This window comes from Lissotriton vulgaris, chromosome 2_1, assembly GCF_964263255.1.
Source record: "Lissotriton vulgaris chromosome 2_1, aLisVul1.2, whole genome shotgun sequence".
Lineage (NCBI taxonomy): Eukaryota > Metazoa > Chordata > Amphibia > Caudata > Salamandridae > Lissotriton > Lissotriton vulgaris.
Genome location: NC_141687.1, coordinates 1,186,765,864 through 1,186,791,137, shown reverse-complemented (window position 1 = coordinate 1,186,791,137; position 25,274 = coordinate 1,186,765,864). Strand labels below are relative to the sequence as shown.

The 25,274-nt window shown below is 43.5% G+C and overlaps 14 non-coding genes across 14 annotated transcripts; all 14 read right to left on the bottom strand.

Annotated features, from left to right (window-relative positions):
- Positions 1-371: 371 nt before the first annotated feature.
- TRNAG-UCC (transfer RNA glycine (anticodon UCC)) lies at positions 372-443 on the bottom strand. The gene has a single exon. It is a non-coding gene; the product is annotated as a tRNA-Gly (tRNA).
- A 1,523-nt stretch (positions 444-1,966) lies between these two features.
- TRNAG-CCC (transfer RNA glycine (anticodon CCC)) lies at positions 1,967-2,038 on the bottom strand. The gene has a single exon. It is a non-coding gene; the product is annotated as a tRNA-Gly (tRNA).
- A 3,129-nt stretch (positions 2,039-5,167) lies between these two features.
- TRNAG-CCC (transfer RNA glycine (anticodon CCC)) lies at positions 5,168-5,239 on the bottom strand. Its single transcript has one exon. It is a non-coding gene; the product is annotated as a tRNA-Gly (tRNA).
- Positions 5,240-6,764: 1,525 nt separating this feature from the next.
- TRNAG-UCC (transfer RNA glycine (anticodon UCC)) lies at positions 6,765-6,836 on the bottom strand. Its single transcript has one exon. It is a non-coding gene; the product is annotated as a tRNA-Gly (tRNA).
- A 1,517-nt stretch (positions 6,837-8,353) lies between these two features.
- TRNAG-CCC (transfer RNA glycine (anticodon CCC)) lies at positions 8,354-8,425 on the bottom strand. Its single transcript has one exon. It is a non-coding gene; the product is annotated as a tRNA-Gly (tRNA).
- A 1,525-nt stretch (positions 8,426-9,950) lies between these two features.
- TRNAG-UCC (transfer RNA glycine (anticodon UCC)) lies at positions 9,951-10,022 on the bottom strand. Its single transcript has one exon. It is a non-coding gene; the product is annotated as a tRNA-Gly (tRNA).
- A 1,515-nt stretch (positions 10,023-11,537) lies between these two features.
- TRNAG-CCC (transfer RNA glycine (anticodon CCC)) lies at positions 11,538-11,609 on the bottom strand. Its single transcript has one exon. It is a non-coding gene; the product is annotated as a tRNA-Gly (tRNA).
- Positions 11,610-13,134: 1,525 nt separating this feature from the next.
- Positions 13,135-13,206, bottom strand: TRNAG-UCC (transfer RNA glycine (anticodon UCC)). Its single transcript has one exon. It is a non-coding gene; the product is annotated as a tRNA-Gly (tRNA).
- A 1,518-nt stretch (positions 13,207-14,724) lies between these two features.
- Positions 14,725-14,796, bottom strand: TRNAG-CCC (transfer RNA glycine (anticodon CCC)). Its single transcript has one exon. It is a non-coding gene; the product is annotated as a tRNA-Gly (tRNA).
- A 1,525-nt stretch (positions 14,797-16,321) lies between these two features.
- TRNAG-UCC (transfer RNA glycine (anticodon UCC)) lies at positions 16,322-16,393 on the bottom strand. The gene has a single exon. It is a non-coding gene; the product is annotated as a tRNA-Gly (tRNA).
- A 1,515-nt stretch (positions 16,394-17,908) lies between these two features.
- Positions 17,909-17,980, bottom strand: TRNAG-CCC (transfer RNA glycine (anticodon CCC)). The gene has a single exon. It is a non-coding gene; the product is annotated as a tRNA-Gly (tRNA).
- A 3,122-nt stretch (positions 17,981-21,102) lies between these two features.
- TRNAG-CCC (transfer RNA glycine (anticodon CCC)) lies at positions 21,103-21,174 on the bottom strand. The gene has a single exon. It is a non-coding gene; the product is annotated as a tRNA-Gly (tRNA).
- Positions 21,175-22,699: 1,525 nt separating this feature from the next.
- Positions 22,700-22,771, bottom strand: TRNAG-UCC (transfer RNA glycine (anticodon UCC)). Its single transcript has one exon. It is a non-coding gene; the product is annotated as a tRNA-Gly (tRNA).
- A 1,531-nt stretch (positions 22,772-24,302) lies between these two features.
- On the bottom strand, positions 24,303-24,374 carry TRNAG-CCC (transfer RNA glycine (anticodon CCC)). Its single transcript has one exon. It is a non-coding gene; the product is annotated as a tRNA-Gly (tRNA).
- Between the last annotated feature and the right edge of the window lie 900 nt (positions 24,375-25,274).

Below are 25,274 nucleotides of genomic sequence, written 5' to 3'. Positions count from 1 at the left end.
TGCACAAAATGTTGGCGACTTTTGCCAGATTTATCGATGGATCTTGCATATTGTTTTCAGAGGCTAGATATTGCCTAGGAAATGCTTTTTAACATAGAGATGCTGGAGTTATAATGTGTGGTCGGGCCTCAGCCCTTTCATTGTCTGCCCACTGTAAATATTTTTTATCAGCACATGTGAGTGGTGACTCTGCTTTATGAAACTTATCATATATTAGGACAATGAATATAGCAGAAGGGGCGATTGAGATGCTTGCCTACATATTTGTTTATTTTTTATATAACGGCTGATTAATCTGTTCATTATATTTCCATTTTGTGACATGTTGCATTAAAATATATCCTTCTTGCAGAATATATTAGTATTTGTACTGCGTTGGCCGGGAATCGAACCCGGGTCAACTGCTTGGAAGGCAGCTATGCTCACCACTATACCACCAACGCCCTCTGATCTGTGTGCTCTCGGTTCTAAACATTAGGACCCTGAGTTCAATGACTATATTGCACCAGCTTGAATTGTGCATTTGGTTTAGATACCAACATGAAAAGCAATAGACAGTTTTTTGCAGAGGGTAAGGAACTGGGATTGAAACCAAGGACAAAGCTGTGCAGAAGAGAAGAATGGAAAGCTGCATTACAAATAATAGATAAGAATATATAGAGGCAGCATGGGAAGCAAAACAGGGAAGAGAAATGCAGAACATTCAATTAATTGCCAAGGAGATAGATAAGAGCAGAACAAAAAGGGAAGAATGAAATTCAAAGCCTGCCCATTAAAGTGTTTGAAGGTCCCACCAGTCATTTATGCTTATTATTGTGTGTCTTTACTTTCAAAGTACAGGGTGGAACCTTTGACGATCCCTCTCTTGTATTTCAGCAGACACAGATATTTGAGAAGTCTTTTCTCACATAGCTGGCACAAGCTTGTGCTTTTCCTTGCTGTCAGCGTGGAAAAGACAGCTTGGTCCTTGGAAGGAAAATCAAGCAAAATTAGCAGAGGATGGTTTCGATCCATCGACCTCTGGGTTATGGGCCCAGCACGCTTCCGCTGCGCCACTCTGCTCTGTTGTGAAAGTGTTCTTTTTATGCAGATAGGGAGCATTAAGCAGAGTAGCGTGGGATTGGTCCGGCTCTCACCTCATTTGCATAAGTATATTGCAAGGCATGCTGGGTGCAGAAAAACTTCATCTTCCCCTTCCACAATCAGTCATAACTGAAAGTCAGACACTCTTAGGCACTAGCCGTTTCAGACCTTTATCAAGACAGCAGGTCTTGAACCCTCTCTCTCTCTCTCTCTCTCTCTCTGTGATCCTAGCACTAGCATGCTCAGGATTTGGCTTTACCTGGGAGCCAGAGATCTACCCGGTGAGGGCTGAGGCTTTTGAGCGTTTGGGAGCGTTCGGGACGTGAGTGGACGTTGGACAGGAAACTCTGCGAATTTGAAGCATCCAACATTCCTGCTGCAGTGAGCGGCTCTTTCCATGGACATCTGCCTCTAGGATTCCTCTCAACTTGCCTTCTGATAAAACATTTTGGGAGCAGCAATTACCTTCGACAGCTACAAGGTGGCTCTACATTCTGGTAAGTGCACAAGTATGCACAAAATGTTAGGGACTTTTGCCAGATTTATCGGTGGATCTTGCATATTTTTTTCAGAGGCTAGATATTGCCTAGAAATGCTTTTTAACATAGAGATGTTGGAGTTATAATGTCTGGTGGGGCCTCACCCCTTCCATTGTTTGCCCACTGTAACATATTTATTACCAGCACATGTGAGTTGTGACTCTGCTTTATAAAACTTATCATATATTAGGACAATGAATGTATCAGAAGGTGCGATTGAGATGTTTGCCTATGTATTTGTTTATTTTTTTATATATGGCTGATTAATCTGTACATGAAATTTCCATTTTGTGACATGTTGCATTAAAATATATCCTGCTTGCAGAATATATAAGCATTTTCACTGCGTTGGCCGGGAATCGAACCCGGGTCAACTGCTTGGGAAGCAGCTATGCTCACCACTATACCACCAACGCCCTCTGATGTGTGTGCTCTCGGTTCTAAATATTACGTTGCCGAAATCAATGACTATCTTGCAACAGCTTCAATGGTGCATTTGGTTTAGATACCAACATGAGAAGTAGTAGAACGTTTTTTGCAGAGGGTAAGGAACTGGGGATTGAAACCAAGGACAAAGTTGTGCAGAAGAGAAGAAATGAAAAGCAACAGTACAAATAGTAGAAATCAGCATATATAGGCAGCATGGGAAGCAAAGCAGGGAAGAGAAAGAGAGAACATTCCATGAAATGCCCAGAAGATAGATAAGAGCAGAAAAAAAGGGAAGAATGAAATTCAAAGCATGCCCAGAAAGTTGTGTGAAGCTCCCACCAGTCATTTATGGTTATAGTTGTGTGTCTTTGCTTTCAAAGTACAGGGTTGATCCTTTCACGAACACTCTTGTATTACACAGACATAGATAGTTGAGAAGTCTTTTTTCACATAGCTGGCACAAGCTTGCGCTTTTCCTTTCTGGCAGTGTGGAAATGACAGCTTGGTCCTTGGAAGGAAAATCAAGCAAAATTAGCAGAGGATGGTTTCGATCCATCGACCTCTGGGTTATGGGCCCAGCACGCTTCCGCTGCGCCACTCTGCTCGTTTGTGAAAGTGTTCTCTTTATGCAGATGAGGAGGCATTCATAGGAGTGAAGTGGGATTGGTCGGGCTCTCACCTCATTTGCCTAATTATATCGCAAGGCATGCTGGGTGCAGAAAATCTTCATCTTCCCCTCTCACAATCAGTCATAACTGAAAGTCCAGACCCTCTTAGGCACTAGCCGTTTCAGGCCTTTATCAAGACAGCAGCTCTCCGACGCTCTCTGTCTCTCTCTCTGTGATCCTAGTGCTAGCATGCTCAGGATTTGGCTTTACCTGGGAGCCAGAGATCTACCCGGTGAGGGCTTGCCCGGTGTAAGGCTTTTGAGCGTTTGGGAGCGTTCGGTACATGAGAGGACGTTGGACTGGAAACTGTGTAAATTTGAAGCATCCAACCTTCCTGCTGCAGTCGGAGGATCTTTCCATGGACATCTGCCTTTTGGATTCCTCTAAACTTGCCCTCTGATGAAACATTTTTTGAGCTGCAGTTACCTCCGACGTCTACAAGGTGGCGCTACATTCAGGTGAGGGCACAAGTATGCACAAAATGTTGGCGACTTTTGCCAGATTTATCGATGGATCTTGCATATTGTTTTCAGAGGCTAGATATTGCCTAGGAAATGCTTTTTAACATAGAGATGCTGGAGTTATAATGTGTGGTCGGGCCTCAGCCCTTTCATTGTCTGCCCACTGTAAATATTTTTTATCAGCACATGTGAGTGGTGACTCTGCTTTATGAAACTTATCATATATTAGGACAATGAATATAGCAGAAGGGGCGATTGAGATGCTTGCCTACATATTTGTTTATTTTTTATATAACGGCTGATTAATCTGTTCATTATATTTCCATTTTGTGACATGTTGCATTAAAATATATCCTGCTTGCAGAATATATTAGTATTTGTACTGCGTTGGCTGGGAATCGAACCCGGGTCAACTGCTTGGAAGGCAGCTATGCTCACCACTATACCACCAACGCCCTCTGATCTGTGTGCTCTCGGTTCTAAACATTAGGACCCTGAGTTCAATGACTATCTTGCACCAGCTTGAATGGTGCATTTGGTTTAGATACCAACATGAAAAGCAATAGAAAGTTTTTTGCAGAGGGTAAGGAACTGGGATTGAAACCAAGGACAAAGCTGTGCAGAAGAGAAGAATGGAAAGCTGCATTACAAATAATAGATAAGAATATATAGAGGCAGCATGGGAAGCAAAACAGGGAAGAGAAATGCAGAACATTCAATTAATTGCCCAGGAGATAGATAAGAGCAGAACAAAAAGGGAAGAATGAAATTCAAAGCCTGCCCATAAAAGTGTTTGAAGGTCCCACCAGTCATTTATGCTTATTATTGTGTGTCTTTACTTTCAAAGTACAGGGTGGATCCTTTGACGATCCCTCTCTTGTATTTCAGCAGACACAGATATTTGAGAAGTCTTTTCTCACATAGCTGGCACAAGCTTGTGCTTTTCCTTGCTGTCAGCGTGGAAAAGACAGCTTGGTCCTTGGAAGGAAAATCAAGCAAAATTAGCAGAGGATGGTTTCGATCCATCGACCTCTGGGTTATGGGCCCAGCACGCTTCCGCTGCGCCACTCTGCTCTGTTGTGAAAGTGTTCTTTTTATGCAGATAGGGAGCATTAAGCAGAGTAGCGTGGGATTGGTCCGGCTCTCACCTCATTTGCATAAGTATATTGCAAGGCATGCTGGGTGCAGAAAAACTTAATCTTCCCCTCTCACAATCAGTCATAACTGAAAGTCAGACACTCTTAGGCACTAGCCGTTTCAGACCTTTATCAAGACAGCAGGTCTTGAACCCTCTCTCTCTCTCTCTCTCTCTCTCTCTCTCTCTCTGTGATCCTAGCACTAGCATGCTCAGGATTTGGCTTTACCTGGGAGCCAGAGATCTACCCGGTGAGGGCTTGCCCGGTGTGAGGCTTTTGAGCGTTTGGGAGCGTTGTGGACGTTGGACAGGAAACTCTGCGAATTTGAAGCATCCAACATTCCTGCTGCAGTGAGCGGCTCTTTCCATGGACATCTGCCTCTAGGATTCCTCTCAACTTGCCTTCTGATAAAACATTTTGGGAGCAGCAATTACCTTCGACAGCTACAAGGTGGCTCTACATTCTGGTAAGTGCACAAGTATGCACAAAATGTTAGGGACTTTTGCCAGATTTATCGGTGGATCTTGCATATTTTTTTCAGAGGCTAGATATTGCCTAGAAATGCTTTTTAACATAGAGATGTTGGAGTTATAATGTCTGGTGGGGCCTCACCCCTTCCATTGTTTGCCCACTGTAACATATTTATTACCAGCACATGTGAGTTGTGACTCTGCTTTATAAAACTTATCATATATTAGGACAATGAATGTATCAGAAGGTGCGATTGAGATGTTTGCCTATGTATTTGTTTATTTTTTATATATGGCTGATTAATCTGTACATGAAATTTCCATTTTGTGACATGTTGCATTAAAATATATCCTGCTTGCAGAATATATAAGCATTTTCACTGCGTTGGCCGGGAATCGAACCCGGGTCAACTGCTTGGGAAGCAGCTATGCTCACCACTATACCACCAACGCCCTCTGATGTGTGTGCTCTCGGTTCTAAATATTACGTTGCCGAAATCAATGACTATCTTGCAACAGCTTCAATGGTGCATTTGGTTTAGATACCAACATGAGAAGTAGTAGAACGTTTTTTGCAGAGGGTAAGGAACTGGGGATTGAAACCAAGGACAAAGTTGTGCAGAAGAGAAGAAATGAAAAGCAACAGTACAAATAGTAGAAATCAGCATATATAGGCAGCATAGGAAGCAAAGCAGGGAAGAGAAAGAGAGAACATTCCATGAAATGCCCAGGAGATAGATAAGAGCAGAAAAAAAGGGAAGAATGCAATTCAAAGCATGCCCAGAAAGTTGTGTGAAGCTCCCACCAGTCATTTATGGTTATAGTTGTGTGTCTTTGCTTTCAAAGTACAGGGTTGATCCTTTCACGAACACTCTTGTATTACACAGACATAGATAGTTGAGAAGTCTTTTTTCACATAGCTGGCACAAGCTTGCGCTTTTCCTTTCTGGCAGTGTGGAAATGACAGCTTGGTCCTTGGAAGGAAAATCAAGCAAAATTAGCAGAGGATGGTTTCGATCCATCGACCTCTGGGTTATGGGCCCAGCACGCTTCCGCTGCGCCACTCTGCTCGTTTGTGAAAGTGTTCTCTTTATGCAGATGAGGAGGCATTCATAGGAGTGAAGTGGGATTGGTCGGGCTCTCACCTCATTTGCCTAATTATATCGCAAGGCATGCTGGGTGCAGAAAATCTTCATCTTCCCCTCTCACAATCAGTCATAACTGAAAGTCCAGACCCTCTTAGGCACTAGCCGTTTCAGGCCTTTATCAAGACAGCAGCTCTCCGACGCTCTCTGTCTCTCTCTCTGTGATCCTAGTGCTAGCATGCTCAGGATTTGGCTTTACCTGGGAGCCAGAGATCTACCCGGTGAGGGCTTGCCCGGTGTAAGGCTTTTGAGCGTTTGGGAGCGTTCGGTACATGAGAGGACGCTGGACTGGAAACTGTGTAAATTTGAAGCATCCAACCTTCCTGCTGCAGTCGGAGGATCTTTCCATGGACATCTGCCTTTTGGATTCCTCTAAACTTGCCCTCTGATGAAACATTTTTTGAGCTGCAGTTACCTCCGACGTCTACAAGGTGGCGCTACATTCAGGTGAGGGCACAAGTATGCACAAAATGTTGGCGACTTTTGCCAGATTTATCGATGGATCTTGTATATTGTTTTCAGAGGCTAGATATTGCCTAGGAAATGCTTTTTAACATAGAGATGCTGGAGTTATAATGTGTGGTCGGGCCTCAGCCCTTTCATTGTCTGCCCACTGTAAATATTTTTTACCAGCACATGTGAGTGGTGACTCTGCTTTATGAAACTTATCATATATTAGGACAATGAATATAGCAGAAGGGGCGATTGAGATGCTTGCCTACATATTTGTTTATTTTTTATATAACGGCTGATTAATCTGTTCCTTATATTTCCATTTTGTGACATGTTGCATTAAAATATATCCTGCTTGCAGAATATATTAGTATTTGTACTGCGTTGGCCGGGAATCGAACCCGGGTCAACTGCTTGGAAGGCAGCTATGCTCACCACTATACCACCAACGCCCTCTGATCTGTGTGCTCTCGGTTCTAAACATTAGGACCCTGAGTTCAATGACTATCTTGCACCAGCTTGAATGGTGCATTTGGTTTAGATACCAACATGAAAAGCAATAGAAAGTTTTTTGCAGAGGGTAAGGAACTGGGATTGAAACCAAGGACAAAGCTGTGCAGAAGAGAAGAATGGAAAGCTGCATTACAAATAATAGATAAGAATATATAGAGGCAGCATGGGAAGCAAAACAGGGAAGAGAAATACAGAACATTCAATTAATTGCCCAGGAGATAGATAAGAGCAGAACAAAAAGGGAAGAATGAAATTCAAAGCCTGCCCATAAAAGTGTTTGAAGGTCCCACCAGTCATTTATGCTTATTATTGTGTGTCTTTACTTTCAAAGTACAGGGTGGATCCTTTGACGATCCCTCTCTTGTATTTCAGCAGACACAGATATTTGAGAAGTCTTTTCTCACATAGCTGGCACAAGCTTGTGCTTTTCCTTGCTGTCAGCGTGGAAAAGACAGCTTGGTCCTTGGAAGGAAAATCAAGCAAAATTAGCAGAGGATGGTTTCGATCCATCGACCTCTGGGTTATGGGCCCAGCACGCTTCCGCTGCGCCACTCTGCTCTGTTGTGAAAGTGTTCTTTTTATGCAGATAGGGAGCAATAAGCAGAGTACCGTGGGATTGGTCCGGCTCTCACCTCATTTGCATAAGTATATTGCAAGGCATGCTGGGTGCAGAAAAACTTCATCTTCCCCTCTCACAATCAGTCATAACTGAAAGTCAGACACTCTTAGGCACTAGCCGTTTCAGACCTTTATCAAGACAGCAGGTCTTGAACCCTCTCTCTCTCTCTCTCTCTGTGATCCTAGCACTAGCATGCTCAGGATTTGGCTTTACCTGGGAGCCAGAGATCTACCCGGTGAGGGCTTGCCCGGTGTGAGGCTTTTGAGCGTTTGGGAGCGTTGTGGACGTTGGACAGGAAACTCTGCGAATTTGAAGCATCCAACATTCCTGCTGCAGTGAGCGGCTCTTTCCATGGACATCTGCCTCTAGGATTCCTCTCAACTTGCCTTCTGATAAAACATTTTGGGAGCAGCAATTACCTTCGACAGCTACAAGGTGGCTCTACATTCTGGTAAGTGCACAAGTATGCACAAAATGTTAGGGACTTTTGCCAGATTTATCGGTGGATCTTGCATATTTTTTTCAGAGGCTAGATATTGCCTAGAAATGCTTTTTAACATAGAGATGTTGGAGTTATAATGTCTGGTGGGGCCTCACCCCTTCCATTGTTTGCCCACTGTAACATATTCATTACCAGCACATGTGAGTTGTGACTCTGCTTTATAAAACTTATCATATATTAGGACAATGAATGTATCAGAAGGTGCGATTGAGATGTTTGCCTATGTATTTGTTTATTTTTTTATATATGGCTGATTAATCTGTACATGAAATTTCCATTTTGTGACATGTTGCATTAAAATATATCCTGCTTGCAGAATATATTAGCATTTTCACTGCGTTGGCCGGGAATCGAACCCGGGTCAACTGCTTGGGAAGCAGCTATGCTCACCACTATACCACCAACGCCCTCCGATGTGTGTGCTCTCGGTTCTAAATATTACGTTGCCGAAATCAATGACTATCTTGCAACAGCTTCAATGGTGCATTTGGTTTAGATACCAACATGAGAAGTAGTAGAACGTTTTTTGCAGAGGGTAAGGAACTGGGGATTGAAACCAAGGACAAAGTTGTGCAGAAGAGAAGAAATGAAAAGCAACAGTACAAATAGTAGAAATCAGCATATATAGGCAGCATGGGAAGCAAAGCAGGGAAGAGAAAGAGAGAACATTCCATGAAATGCCCAGGAGATAGATAAGAGCAGAAAAAAAGGGAAGAATGAAATTCAAAGCATGCCCAGAAAGTTGTGTGAAGCTCCCACCAGTCATTTATGGTTATAGTTGTGTGTCTTTGCTTTCAAAGTACAGGGTTGATCCTTTCACGAACACTCTTGTATTACACAGACATAGATAGTTGAGAAGTCTTTTTTCACATAGCTGGCACAAGCTTGCGCTTTTCCTTTCTGGCAGTGTGGAAATGACAGCTTTATCCTTGGAAGGAAAATCAAGCAAAATTAGCAGAGGATGGTTTCGATCCATCGACCTCTGGGTTATGGGCCCAGCACGCTTCCGCTGCGCCACTCTGCTCGTTTGTGAAAGTGTTCTCTTTATGCAGATGAGGAGGCATTCATAGGAGTGAAGTGGGATTGGTCGGGCTCCCACCTCATTTGCCTAATTATATCGCAAGGCATGCTGGGTGCAGAAAATCTTCATCTTCCCCTCTCACAATCAGTCATAACTGAAAGTCCAGACCCTCTTAGGCACTAGCCGTTTCAGGCCTTTATCAAGACAGCAGCTCTCCGACGCTCTCTGTCTCTCTCTCTGTGATCCTAGTGCTAGCATGCTCAGGATTTGGCTTTACCTGGGAGCCAGAGATCTACCCGGTGAGGGCTTGCCCGGTGTAAGGCTTTTGAGCGTTTGGGAGCGTTCGGTACATGAGAGGACGTTGGACTGGAAACTGTGTAAATTTGAAGCATCCAACCTTCCTGCTGCAGTCGGAGGATCTTTCCATGGACATCTGCCTTTTGGATTCCTCTAAACTTGCCCTCTGATGAAACATTTTTTGAGCTGCAGTTACCTCCGACGTCTACAAGGTGGCGCTACATTCAGGTGAGGGCACAAGTATGCACAAAATGTTGGCGACTTTTGCCAGATTTATCGATGGATCTTGCATATTGTTTTCAGAGGCTAGATATTGCCTAGGAAATGCTTTTTAACATAGAGATGCTGGAGTTATAATGTGTGGTCGGGCCTCAGCCCTTTCATTGTCTGCCCACTGTAAATATTTTTTATCAGCACATGTGAGTGGTGACTCTGCTTTATGAAACTTATCATATATTAGGACAATGAATATAGCAGAAGGGGCGATTGAGATGCTTGCCTACATATTTGTTTATTTTTTATATAACGGCTGATTAATCTGTTCCTTATATTTCCATTTTGTGACATGTTGCATTAAAATATATCCTGCTTGCAGAATATATTAGTATTTGTACTGCGTTGGCCGGGAATCGAACCCGGGTCAACTGCTTGGAAGGCAGCTATGCTCACCACTATACCACCAACGCCCTCTGATCTGTGTGCTCTCGGTTCTAAACATTAGGACCCTGAGTTCAATGACTATCTTGCACCAGCTTGAATGGTGCATTTGGTTTAGATACCAACATGAAAAGCAATAGAAAGTTTTTTGCAGAGGGTAAGGAACTGGGATTGAAACCAAGGACAAAGCTGTGCAGAAGAGAAGAATGGAAAGCTGCATTACAAATAATAGATAAGAATATATAGAGGCAGCATGGGAAGCAAAACAGGGAAGAGAAATACAGAACATTCAATTAATTGCCCAGGAGATAGATAAGAGCAGAACAAAAAGGGAAGAATGAAATTCAAAGCCTGCCCATAAAAGTGTTTGAAGGTCCCACCAGTCATTTATGCTTATTATTGTGTGTCTTTACTTTCAAAGTACAGGGTGGATCCTTTGACGATCCCTCTCTTGTATTTCAGCAGACACAGATATTTGAGAAGTCTTTTCTCACATAGCTGGCACAAGCTTGTGCTTTTCCTTGCTGTCAGCGTGGAAAAGACAGCTTGGTCCTTGGAAGGAAAATCAAGCAAAATAAGCAGAGGATGGTTTCGATCCATCGACCTCTGGGTTATGGGCCCAGCACGCTTCCGCTGCGCCACTCTGCTCTGTTGTGAAAGTGTTCTTTTTATGCAGATAGGGAGCATTAAGCAGAGTAGCGTGGGATTGGTCCGGCTCTCACCTCATTTGCATAAGTATATTGCAAGGCATGCTGGGTGCAGAAAAACTTCATCTTCCCCTCTCACAATCAGTCATAACTGAAAGTCAGACACTCTTAGGCACTAGCCGTTTCAGACCTTTATCAAGACAGCAGGTCTTGAACCCTCTCTCTCTCTCTCTCTGTGATCCTAGCACTAGCATGCTCAGGATTTGGCTTTACCTGGGAGCCAGAGATCTACCCGGTGAGGGCTTGCCCGGTGTGAGGCTTTTGAGCGTTTGGGAGCGTTGTGGACGTTGGACAGGAAACTCTGCGAATTTGAAGCATCCAACATTCCTGCTGCAGTGAGCGGCTCTTTCCATGGACATCTGCCTCTAGGATTCCTCTCAACTTGCCTTCTGATAAAACATTTTGGGAGCAGCAATTACCTTCGACAGCTACAAGGTGGCTCTACATTCTGGTAAGTGCACAAGTATGCACAAAATGTTAGGGACTTTTGCCAGATTTATCGGTGGATCTTGCATATTTTTTTCAGAGGCTAGATATTGCCTAGAAATGCTTTTTAACATAGAGATGTTGGAGTTATAATGTCTGGTGGGGCCTCACCCCTTCCATTGTTTGCCCACTGTAACATATTTATTACCAGCACATGTGAGTTGTGACTCTGCTTTATAAAACTTATCATATATTAGGACAATGAATGTATCAGAAGGTGCGATTGAGATGTTTGCCTATGTATTTGTTTATTTTTTTATATATGGCTGATTAATCTGTACATGAAATTTCCATTTTGTGACATGTTGCATTAAAATATATCCTGCTTGCAGAATATATTAGCATTTTCACTGCGTTGGCCGGGAATCGAACCCGGGTCAACTGCTTGGGAAGCAGCTATGCTCACCACTATACCACCAACGCCCTCCGATGTGTGTGCTCTCGGTTCTAAATATTACGTTGCCGAAATCAATGACTATCTTGCAACAGCTTCAATGGTGCATTTGGTTTAGATACCAACATGAGAAGTAGTAGAACGTTTTTTGCAGAGGGTAAGGAACTGGGGATTGAAACCAAGGACAAAGTTGTGCAGAAGAGAAGAAATGAAAAGCAACAGTACAAATAGTAGAAATCAGCATATATAGGCAGCATGGGAAGCAAAGCAGGGAAGAGAAAGAGAGAACATTCCATGAAATGCCCAGGAGATAGATAAGAGCAGAAAAAAAGGGAAGAATGAAATTCAAAGCATGCCCAGAAAGTTGTGTGAAGCTCCCACCAGTCATTTATGGTTATAGTTGTGTGTCTTTGCTTTCAAAGTACAGGGTTGATCCTTTCACGAACACTCTTGTATTACACAGACATAGATAGTTGAGAAGTCTTTTTTCACATAGCTGGCACAAGCTTGCGCTTTTCCTTTCTGGCAGTGTGGAAATGACAGCTTGGTCCTTGGAAGGAAAATCAAGCAAAATTAGCAGAGGATGGTTTCGATCCATCGACCTCTGGGTTATGGGCCCAGCACGCTTCCGCTGCGCCACTCTGCTCATTTGTGAAAGTGTTCTCTTTATGCAGATGAGGAGGCATTCATAGGAGTGAAGTGGGATTGGTCGGGCTCTCACCTCATTTGCCTAATTATATCGCAAGGCATGCTGGGTGCAGAAAATCTTCATCTTCCCCTCTCACAATCAGTCATAACTGAAAGTCCAGACCCTCTTAGGCACTAGCCGTTTCAGGCCTTTATCAAGACAGCAGCTCTCCGACGCTCTCTGTCTCTCTCTCTGTGATCCTAGTGCTAGCATGCTCAGGATTTGGCTTTACCTGGGAGCCAGAGATCTACCCGGTGAGGGCTTGCCCGGTGTAAGGCTTTTGAGCGTTTGGGAGCGTTCGGTACATGAGAGGACGCTGGACTGGAAACTGTGTAAATTTGAAGCATCCAACCTTCCTGCTGCAGTCGGAGGATCTTTCCATGGACATCTGCCTTTTGGATTCCTCTAAACTTGCCCTCTGATGAAACATTTTTTGAGCTGCAGTTACCTCCGACGTCTACAAGGTGGCGCTACATTCAGGTGAGGGCACAAGTATGCACAAAATGTTGGCGACTTTTGCCAGATTTATCGATGGATCTTGTATATTGTTTTCAGAGGCTAGATATTGCCTAGGAAATGCTTTTTAACATAGAGATGCTGGAGTTATAATGTGTGGTCGGGCCTCAGCCCTTTCATTGTCTGCCCACTGTAAATATTTTTTACCAGCACATGTGAGTGGTGACTCTGCTTTATGAAACTTATCATATATTAGGACAATGAATATAGCAGAAGGGGCGATTGAGATGCTTGCCTACATATTTGTTTATTTTTTATATAACGGCTGATTAATCTGTTCCTTATATTTCCATTTTGTGACATGTTGCATTAAAATATATCCTGCTTGCAGAATATATTAGTATTTGTACTGCGTTGGCCGGGAATCGAACCCGGGTCAACTGCTTGGAAGGCAGCTATGCTCACCACTATACCACCAACGCCCTCTGATCTGTGTGCTCTCGGTTCTAAACATTAGGACCCTGAGTTCAATGACTATCTTGCACCAGCTTGAATGGTGCATTTGGTTTAGATACCAACATGAAAAGCAATAGAAAGTTTTTTGCAGAGGGTAAGGAACTGGGATTGAAACCAAGGACAAAGCTGCGCAGAAGAGAAGAATGGAAAGCTGCATTACAAATAATAGATAAGAATATATAGAGGCAGCATGGGAAGCAAAACAGGGAAGAGAAATACAGAACATTCAATTAATTGCCCAGGAGATAGATAAGAGCAGAACAAAAAGGGAAGAATGAAATTCAAAGCCTGCCCATAAAAGTGTTTGAAGGTCCCACCAGTCATTTATGCTTATTATTGTGTGTCTTTACTTTCAAAGTACAGGGTGGATCCTTTGACGATCCCTCTCTTGTATTTCAGCAGACACAGATATTTGAGAAGTCTTTTCTCACATAGCTGGCACAAGCTTGTGCTTTTCCTTGCTGTCAGCGTGGAAAAGACAGCTTGGTCCTTGGAAGGAAAATCAAGCAAAATTAGCAGAGGATGGTTTCGATCCATCGACCTCTGGGTTATGGGCCCAGCACGCTTCCGCTGCGCCACTCTGCTCTGTTGTGAAAGTGTTCTTTTTATGCAGATAGGGAGCAATAAGCAGAGTACCGTGGGATTGGTCCGGCTCTCACCTCATTTGCATAAGTATATTGCAAGGCATGCTGGGTGCAGAAAAACTTCATCTTCCCCTCTCACAATCAGTCATAACTGAAAGTCAGACACTCTTAGGCACTAGCCGTTTCAGACCTTTATCAAGACAGCAGGTCTTGAACCCTCTCTCTCTCTCTCTCTCTCTGTGATCCTAGCACTAGCATGCTCAGGATTTGGCTTTACCTGGGAGCCAGAGATCTACCCGGTGAGGGCTTGCCCGGTGTGAGGCTTTTGAGCGTTTGGGAGCGTTGTGGACGTTGGACAGGAAACTCTGCGAATTTGAAGCATCCAACATTCCTGCTGCAGTGAGCGGCTCTTTCCATGGACATCTGCCTCTAGGATTCCTCTCAACTTGCCTTCTGATAAAACATTTTGGGAGCAGCAATTACCTTCGACAGCTACAAGGTGGCTCTACATTCTGGTAAGTGCACAAGTATGCACAAAATGTTAGGGACTTTTGCCAGATTTATCGGTGGATCTTGCATATTTTTTTCAGAGGCTAGATATTGCCTAGAAATGCTTTTTAACATAGAGATGTTGGAGTTATAATGTCTGGTGGGGCCTCACCCCTTCCATTGTTTGCCCACTGTAACATATTCATTACCAGCACATGTGAGTTGTGACTCTGCTTTATAAAACTTATCATATATTAGGACAATGAATGTATCAGAAGGTGCGATTGAGATGTTTGCCTATGTATTTGTTAATTTTTTATATATGGCTGATTAATCTGTACATGAAATTTCCATTTTGTGACATGTTGCATTAAAATATATCCTGCTTGCAGAATATATTAGCATTTTCACTGCGTTGGCCGGGAATCGAACCCGGGTCAACTGCTTGGGAAGCAGCTATGCTCACCACTATACCACCAACGCCCTCCGATGTGTGTGCTCTCGGTTCTAAATATTACGTTGCCGAAATCAATGACTATCTTGCAACAGCTTCAATGGTGCATTTGGTTTAGATACCAACATGAGAAGTAGTAGAACGTTTTTTGCAGAGGGTAAGGAACTGGGGATTGAAACCAAGGACAAAGTTGTGCAGAAGAGAAGAAATGAAAAGCAACAGTACAAATAGTAGAAATCAGCATATATAGGCAGCATGGGAAGCAAAGCAGGGAAGAGAAAGAGAGAACATTCCATGAAATGCCCAGGAGATAGATAAGAGCAGAAAAAAAGGGAAGAATGAAATTCAAAGCATGCCCAGAAAGTTGTGTGAAGCTCCCACCAGTCATTTATGGTTATAGTTGTGTGTCTTTGCTTTCAAAGTACAGGGTTGATCCTTTCACGAACACTCTTGTATTACACAGACATAGATAGTTGAGAAGTCTTTTTTCACATAGCTGGCACAAGCTTGCGCTTTTCCTTTCTGGCAGTGTGGAAATGACAGCTTTATCCTTGGAAGGAAAATCAAGCAAAATTAGCAGAGGATGGTTTCGATCCATCGACCTCTGGGTTATGGGCCCAGCACGCTTCCGCTGCGCCACTCTGCTCGTTTGTGAAAGTGTTCTCTTTATGCAGATGAGGAGGCATTCATAGGAGTGAAGTGGGATTGGTCGGGCTCCCACCTCATTTGCCTAATTATATCGCAAGGCATGCTGGGTGCAGAAAATCTTCATCTTCCCCTCTCACAATCAGTCATAACTGAAAGTCCAGACCCTCTTAGGCACTAGCCGTTTCAGGCCTTTATCAAGACAGCAGCTCTCCGACGCTCTCTGTCTCTCTCTCTGTGATCCTAGTGCTAGCATGCTCAGGATTTGGCTTTACCTGGGAGCCAGAGATCTACCCGGTGAGGGCTTGCCCGGTGTAAGGCTTTTGAGCGTTTGGGAGCGTTCGGTACATGAGAGGACGTTGGACTGGAAACTGTGTAAATTTGAAGCATCCAACCTTCCTGCTGCAGTCGGAGGATCTTTCCATGGACATCTGCCTTTTGGATTCCTCTAAACTTGCCCTCTGATGAAACATTTTTTGAGCTGCAGTTACCTCCGACGTCTACAAGGTGGCGCTACATTCAGGTGAGGGCACAAGTATGCACAAAATGTTGGCGACTTTTGCCAGATTTATCGATGGATCTTGCATATTGTTTTCAGAGGCTAGATATTGCCTAGGAAATGCTTTTTAACATAGAGATGCTGGAGTTATAATGTGTGGTCGGGCCTCAGCCCTTTCATTGTCTGCCCACTGTAAATATTTTTTATCAGCACATGTGAGTGGTGACTCTGCTTTATGAAACTTATCATATATTAGGACAATGAATATAGCAGAAGGGGCGATTGAGATGCTTGCCTACATATTTGTTTATTTTTTATATAACGGCTGATTAATCTGTTCCTTATATTTCCATTTTGTGACATGTTGCATTAAAATATATCCTGCTTGCAGAATATATTAGTATTTGTACTGCGTTGGCCGGGAATCGAACCCGGGTCAACTGCTTGGAAGGCAGCTATGCTCACCACTATACCACCAACGCCCTCTGATCTGTGTGCTCTCGGTTCTAAACATTAGGACCCTGAGTTCAATGACTATCTTGCACCAGCTTGAATGGTGCATTTGGTTTAGATACCAACATGAAAAGCAATAGAAAGTTTTTTGCAGAGGGTAAGGAACTGGGATTGAAACCAAGGACAAAGCTGTGCAGAAGAGAAGAATGGAAAGCTGCATTACAAATAATAGATAAGAATATATAGAGGCAGCATGGGAAGCAAAACAGGGAAGAGAAATACAGAACATTCAATTAATTGCCCAGGAGATAGATAAGAGCAGAACAAAAAGGGAAGAATGAAATTCAAAGCCTGCCCATAAAAGTGTTTGAAGGTCCCACCAGTCATTTATGCTTATTATTGTGTGTCTTTACTTTCAAAGTACAGGGTGGATCCTTTGACGATCCCTCTCTTGTATTTCAGCAGACACAGATATTTGAGAAGTCTTTTCTCACATAGCTGGCACAAGCTTGTGCTTTTCCTTGCTGTCAGCGTGGAAAAGACAGCTTGGTCCTTGGAAGGAAAATCAAGCAAAATAAGCAGAGGATGGTTTCGATCCATCGACCTCTGGGTTATGGGCCCAGCACGCTTCCGCTGCGCCACTCTGCTCTGTTGTGAAAGTGTTCTTTTTATGCAGATAGGGAGCATTAAGCAGAGTAGCGTGGGATTGGTCCGGCTCTCACCTCATTTGCATAAGTATATTGCAAGGCATGCTGGGTGCAGAAAAACTTCATCTTCCCCTCTCACAATCAGTCATAACTGAAAGTCAGACACTCTTAGGCACTAGCCGTTTCAGACCTTTATCAAGACAGCAGGTCTTGAACCCTCTCTCTCTCTCTCTCTGTGATCCTAGCACTAGCATGCTCAGGATTTGGCTTTACCTGGGAGCCAGAGATCTACCCGGTGAGGGCTTGCCCGGTGTGAGGCTTTTGAGCGTTTGGGAGCGTTGTGGACGTTGGACAGGAAACTCTGCGAATTTGAAGCATCCAACATTCCTGCTGCAGTGAGCGGCTCTTTCCATGGACATCTGCCTCTAGGATTCCTCTCAACTTGCCTTCTGATAAAACATTTTGGGAGCAGCAATTACCTTCGACAGCTACAAGGTGGCTCTACATTCTGGTAAGTGCACAAGTATGCACAAAATGTTAGGGACTTTTGCCAGATTTATCGGTGGATCTTGCATATTTTTTTCAGAGGCTAGATATTGCCTAGAAATGCTTTTTAACATAGAGATGTTGGAGTTATAATGTCTGGTGGGGCCTCACCCCTTCCATTGTTTGCCCACTGTAACATATTTATTACCAGCACATGTGAGTTGTGACTCTGCTTTATAAAACTTATCATATATTAGGACAATGAATGTATCAGAAGGTGCGATTGAGATGTTTGCCTATGTATTTGTTTATTTTTTTATATATGGCTGATTAATCTGTACATGAAATTTCCATTTTGTGACATGTTGCATTAAAATATATCCTGCTTGCAGAATATATTAGCATTTTCACTGCGTTGGCCGGGAATCGAACCCGGGTCAACTGCTTGGGAAGCAGCTATGCTCACCACTATACCACCAACGCCCTCCGATGTGTGTGCTCTCGGTTCTAAATATTACGTTGCCGAAATCAATGACTATCTTGCAACAGCTTCAATGGTGCATTTGGTTTAGATACCAACATGAGAAGTAGTAGAACGTTTTTTGCAGAGGGTAAGGAACTGGGGATTGAAACCAAGGACAAAGTTGTGCAGAAGAGAAGAAATGAAAAGCAACAGTACAAATAGTAGAAATCAGCATATATAGGCAGCATGGGAAGCAAAGCAGGGAAGAGAAAGAGAGAACATTCCATGAAATGCCCAGGAGATAGATAAGAGCAGAAAAAAAGGGAAGAATGAAATTCAAAGCATGCCCAGAAAGTTGTGTGAAGCTCCCACCAGTCATTTATGGTTATAGTTGTGTGTCTTTGCTTTCAAAGTACAGGGTTGATCCTTTCACGAACACTCTTGTATTACACAGACATAGATAGTTGAGAAGTCTTTTTTCACATAGCTGGCACAAGCTTGCGCTTTTCCTTTCTGGCAGTGTGGAAATGACAGCTTGGTCCTTGGAAGGAAAATCAAGCAAAATTAGCAGAGGATGGTTTCGATCCATCGACCTCTGGGTTATGGGCCCAGCACGCTTCCGCTGCGCCACTCTGCTCATTTGTGAAAGTGTTCTCTTTATGCAGATGAGGAGGCATTCATAGGAGTGAAGTGGGATTGGTCGGGCTCTCACCTCATTTGCCTAATTATATCGCAAGGCATGCTGGGTGCAGAAAATCTTCATCTTCCCCTCTCACAATCAGTCATAACTGAAAGTCCAGACCCTCTTAGGCACTAGCTGTTTCAGGCCTTTATCAAGACAGCAGCTCTCCGACGCTCTCTGTCTCTCTCTCTGTGATCCTAGTGCTAGCATGCTCAGGATTTGGCTTTACCTGGGAGCCAGAGATCTACCCGGTGAGGGCTTGCCCGGTGTAAGGCTTTTGAGCGTTTGGGAGCGTTCGGTACATGAGAGGACGTTGGACTGGAAACTGTGTAAATTTGAAGCATCCAACCTTCCTGCTGCAGTCGGAGGATCTTTCCATGGACATCTGCCTTTTGGATTCCTCTAAACTTGCCCTCTGATGAAACATTTTTTGAGCTGCAGTTACCTCCGACGTCTACAAGGTGGCGCTACATTCAGGTGAGGGCACAAGTATGCACAAAATGTTGGCGACTTTTGCCAGATTTATCGATGGATCTTGCATATTGTTTTCAGAGGCTAGATATTGCCTAGGAAATGCTTTTTAACATAGAGATGCTGGAGTTATAATGTGTGGTCGGGCCTCAGCCCTTTCATTGTCTGCCCACTGTAAATATTTTTTATCAGCACATGTGAGTGGTGACTCTGCTTTATGAAACTTATCATATATTAGGACAATGAATATAGCAGAAGGGGCGATTGAGATGCTTGCCTACATATTTGTTTATTTTTTATATAACGGCTGATTAATCTGTTCATTATATTTCCATTTTGTGACATGTTGCATTAAAATATATCCTGCTTGCAGAATATATTAGTATTTGTACTGCGTTGGCTGGGAATCGAACCCGGGTCAACTGCTTGGAAGGCAGCTATGCTCACCACTATACCACCAACGCCCTCTGATCTGTGTGCTCTCGGTTCTAAACATTAGGACCCTGAGTTCAATGACTATCTTGCACCAGCTTGAATGGTGCATTTGGTTTAGATACCAACATGAAAAGCAATAGAACGTTTTTTGCAGAGGGTAAGGAACTGGGATTGAAACCAAGGACAAAGCTGTGCAGAAGAGAAGAATGGAAAGCTGCATTACAAATAATAGATAAGAATATATAGAGGCAGCATGGGAAGCAAAACAGGGAAGAGAAATGCAGAACATTCAATTAATTGCCCAGGAGATAGATAAGAGCAGAACAAAAAGGGAAGAATGAAATTCAAAGCCTGCCCATAAAAGTGTTTGAAGGTCCCACCAGTCATTTATGCTTATTATTGTGTGTCTTTACTTTCAAAGTACAGGGTGGATCCTTTGACGATCCCTCTCTTGTATTTCAGCAGACACAGATATTTGAGAAGTCTTTTCTCACATAGCTGGCACAAGCTTGTGCTTTTCCTTGCTGTCAGCGTGGAAAAGACAGCTTGGTCCTTGGAAGGAAAATCAAGCAAAATTAGCAGAGAATGGTTTCGATCCATCGACCTCTGGGTTATGGGCCCAGCACGCTTCCGCTGCGCCACTCTGCTCTGTAGTGAAAATGTTCTTTTTATGCAGATAGGGAGCATTAAGCAGAGTAGCGTGGGATTGGTCCGGCTCTCACCTCATTTGCATAAGTATATTGCAAGGCATGCTGGGTGCAGAAAAACTTCATCTTCCCCTCTCACAATCAGTCATAACTGAAAGTCAGACACTCTTAGGCACTAGCCGTTTCAGACCTTTATCAAGACAGCAGGTCTTGAACCCTCTCTCTCTCTCTCTCTGTGATCCTAGCACTAGCATGCTCAGGATTTGGCTTTACCTGGGAGCCAGAGATCTACCCGGTGAGGGCTTGCCCGGTGTGAGGCTTTTGAGCGTTTGGGAGCGTTTGGGAGCGTTGTGGACGTTGGACAGGAAACTCTGCGAATTTGAAGCATCCAACATTCCTGCTGCAGTGAGCGGCTCTTTCCATGGACATCTGCCTCTAGGATTCCTCTCAACTTGCCTTCTGATAAAACATTTTGGGAGCAGCAATTACCTTCGACAGCTACAAGGTGGCTCTACATTCTGGTAAGTGCACAAGTATGCACAAAATGTTAGGGACTTTTGCCAGATTTATCGGTGGATCTTGCATATTTTTTTCAGAGGCTAGATATTGCCTAGAAATGCTTTTTAACATAGAGATGTTGGAGTTATAATGTCTGGTGGGGCCTCACCCCTTCCATTGTTTGCCCACTGTAACATATTTATTACCAGCACATGTGAGTTGTGACTCTGCTTTATAAAACTTATCATATATTAGGACAATGAATGTATCAGAAGGTGCGATTGAGATGTTTGCCTATGTATTTGTTTATTTTTTTATATATGGCTGATTAATCTGTACATGAAATTTCCATTTTGTGACATGTTGCATTAAAATATATCCTGCTTGCAGAATATATTAGCATTTTCACTGCGTTGGCCGGGAATCGAACCCGGGTCAACTGCTTGGGAAGCAGCTATGCTCACCACTATACCACCAACGCCCTCCGATGTGTGTGCTCTCGGTTCTAAATATTACGTTGCCGAAATCAATGACTATCTTGCAACAGCTTCAATGGTGCATTTGGTTTAGATACCAACATGAGAAGTAGTAGAACGTTTTTTGCAGAGGGTAAGGAACTGGGGATTGAAACCAAGGACAAAGTTGTGCAGAAGAGAAGAAATGAAAAGCAACAGTACAAATAGTAGAAATCAGCATATATAGGCAGCATGGGAAGCAAAGCAGGGAAGAGAAAGAGAGAACATTCCATGAAATGCCCAGGAGATAGATAAGAGCAGAAAAAAAGGGAAGAATGAAATTCAAAGCATGCCCAGAAAGTTGTGTGAAGCTCCCACCAGTCATTTATGGTTATAGTTGTGTGTCTTTGCTTTCAAAGTACAGGGTTGATCCTTTCACGAACACTCTTGTATTACACAGACATAGATAGTTGAGAAGTCTTTTTTCACATAGCTGGCACAAGCTTGCGCTTTTCCTTTCTGGCAGTGTGGAAATGACAGCTTGGTCCTTGGAAGGAAAATCAAGCAAAATTAGCAGAGGATGGTTTCGATCCATCGACCTCTGGGTTATGGGCCCAGCACGCTTCCGCTGCGCCACTCTGCTCGTTTTTGAAAGTGTTCTCTTTATGCAGATGAGGAGGCATTCATAGGAGTGAAGTGGGATTGGTCGGGCTCTCACCTCATTTGCCTAATTATATCGCAAGGCATGCTGGGTGCAGAAAATCTTCATCTTCCCCTCTCACAATCAGTCATAACTGAAAGTCCAGACACTCTTAGGCACTAGCCGTTTCAGGCCTTTATCAAGACAGCAGCTCTCCGACGCTCTCTGTCTCTCTCTCTGTGATCCTAGTGCTAGCATGCTCAGGATTTGGCTTTACCTGGGAGCCAGAGATCTACCCGGTGAGGGCTTGCCCGGTGTAAGGCTTTTGAGCGTTTGGGAGCGTTCGGTACATGAGAGGACGTTGGACTGGAAACTGTGTAAATTTGAAGCATCCAACTTTCCTGCTGCAGTCGGAGGATCTTTCCATGGACATCTGCCTTTTGGATTCCTCTAAACTTGCCCTCTGATGAAACATTTTTTGAGCTGCAGTTACCTCCGACGTCTACAAGGTGGCGCTACATTCAGGTGAGGGCACAAGTATGCACAAAATGTTGGCGACTTTTGCCAGATTTATCGATGGATCTTGCATATTGTTTTCAGAGGCTAGATATTGCCTAGGAAATGCTTTTTAACATAGAGATGCTGGAGTTATAATGTGTGGTCGGGCCTCAGCCCTTTCATTGTCTGCCCACTGTAAATATTTTTTATCAGCACATGTGAGTGGTGACTCTGCTTTATGAAACTTATCATATATTAGGACAATGAATATAGCAGAAGGGGCGATTGAGATGCTTGCCTACATATTTGTTTATTTTTTATATAACGGCTGATTAATCTGTTCATTATATTTCCATTTTGTGACATGTTGCATTAAAATATATCCTGCTTGCAGAATATATTAGTATTTGTACTGCGTTGGCCGGGAATCGAACCCGGGTCAACTGCTTGGAAGGCAGCTATGCTCACCACTATACCACCAACGCCCTCTGATCTGTGTGCTCTCGGTTCTAAACATTAGGACCCTGAGTTCAATGACTATCTTGCACCAGCTTGAATGGTGCATTTGGTTTAGATACCAACATGAAAAGCAATAGAAAGTTTTTTGCAGAGGGTAAGGAACTGGGATTGAAACCAAGGACAAAGCTGTGCAGAAGAGAAGAATGGAAAGCTGCATTACAAATAATAGATAAGAATATATAGAGGCAGCATGGGAAGCAAAACAGGGAAGAGAAATGCAGAACATTCAATTAATTGCCCAGGAGATAGATAAGAGCAGAACAAAAAGGGAAGAATGAAATTCAAAGCCTGCCCATAAAAGTGTTTGAAGGTCCCACCAGTCATTTATGCTTATTATTGTGTGTCTTTACTTTCAAAGTACAGGGTGGATCCTTTGACGATCCCTCTCTTGTATTTCAGCAGACACAGATATTTGAGAAGTCTTTTCTCACATAGCTGGCACAAGCTTGTGCTTTTCCTTGCTGTCAGCGTGGAAAAGACAGCTTGGTCCTTGGAAGGAAAATCAAGCAAAATTAGCAGAGAATGGTTTCGATCCATCGACCTCTGGGTTATGGGCCCAGCACGCTTCCGCTGCGCCACTCTGCTCTGTAGTGAAAGTGTTCTTTTTATGCAGATAGGGAGCATTAAGCAGAGTAGCGTGGGATTGGTCCGGCTCTCACCTCATTTGCATAAGTATATTGCAAGGCATGCTGGGTGCAGAAAAACTTCATCTTCCCCTCTCACAATCAGTCATAACTGAAAGTCAGACACTCTTAGGCACTAGCCGTTTCAGACCTTTATCAAGACAGCAGGTCTTGAACCCTCTCTCTCTCTCTCTCTCTCTCTGTGATCCTAGCACTAGCATGCTCAGGATTTGGCTTTACCTGGGAGCCAGAGATCTACCCGGTGAGGGCTTGCCCGGTGTGAGGCTTTTGAGCGTTTGGGAGCGTTCGGGACGTGAGTGGACGTTGGACAGGAAACTCTGCGAATTTGAAGCATCCAACATTCCTGCTGCAGTGAGCGGCTCTTTCCATGGACATCTGCCTCTAGGATTCCTCTCAACTTGCCTTCTGATAAAACATTTTGGGAGCAGCAATTACCTTCGACAGCTACAAGGTGGCTCTACATTCTGGTAAGTGCACAAGTATGCACAAAATGTTAGGGACTTTTGCCAGATTTATCGGTGGATCTTGCATATTTTTTTCAGAGGCTAGATATTGCCTAGAAATGCTTTTTAACATAGAGATGTTGGAGTTATAATGTCTGGTGGGGCCTCACCCCTTCCATTGTTTGCCCACTGTAACATATTTATTACCAGCACATGTGAGTTGTGACTCTGCTTTATAAAACTTATCATATATTAGGACAATGAATGTATCAGAAGGTGCGATTGAGATGTTTGCCTATGTATTTGTTTATTTTTTTATATATGGCTGATTAATCTGTACATGAAATTTCCATTTTGTGACATGTTGCATTAAAATATATCCTGCTTGCAGAATATATAAGCATTTTCACTGCGTTGGCCGGGAATCGAACCCGGGTCAACTGCTTGGGAAGCAGCTATGCTCACCACTATACCACCAACGCCCTCTGATGTGTGTGCTCTCGGTTCTAAATATTACGTTGCCGAAATCAATGACTATCTTGCAACAGCCTCAATGGTGCATTTGGTTTAGATACCAACATGAGAAGTAGTAGAACGTTTTTTGCAGAGGGTAAGGAACTAGGGATTGAAACCAAGGACAAAGTTGTGCAGAAGAGAAGAAATGAAAAGCAACAGTACAAATAGTAGAAATCAGCATATATAGGCAGCATAGGAAGCAAAGCAGGGAAGAGAAAGAGAGAACATTCCATGAAATGCCCAGGAGATAGATAAGAGCAGAAAAAAAGGGAAGAATGCAATTCAAAGCATGCCCAGAAAGTTGTGTGAAGCTCCCACCAGTCATTTATGGTTATAGTTGTGTGTCTTTGCTTTCAAAGTACAGGGTTGATCCTTTCACGAACACTCTTGTATTACACAGACATAGATAGTTGAGAAGTCTTTTTTCACATAGCTGGCACAAGCTTGCGCTTTTCCTTTCTGGCAGTGTGGAAATGACAGCTTGGTCCTTGGAAGGAAAATCAAGCAAAATTAGCAGAGGATGGTTTCGATCCATCGACCTCTGGGTTATGGGCCCAGCACGCTTCCGCTGCGCCACTCTGCTCGTTTGTGAAAGTGTTCTCTTTATGCAGATGAGGAGGCATTCATAGGAGTGAAGTGGGATTGGTCGGGCTCTCACCTCATTTGCCTAATTATATCGCAAGGCATGCTGGGTGCAGAAAATCTTCATCTTCCCCTCTCACAATCAGTCATAACTGAAAGTCCAGACCCTCTTAGGCACTAGCCGTTTCAGGCCTTTATCAAGACAGCAGCTCTCCGACGCTCTCTGTCTCTCTCTCTGTGATCCTAGTGCTAGCATGCTCAGGATTTGGCTTTACCTGGGAGCC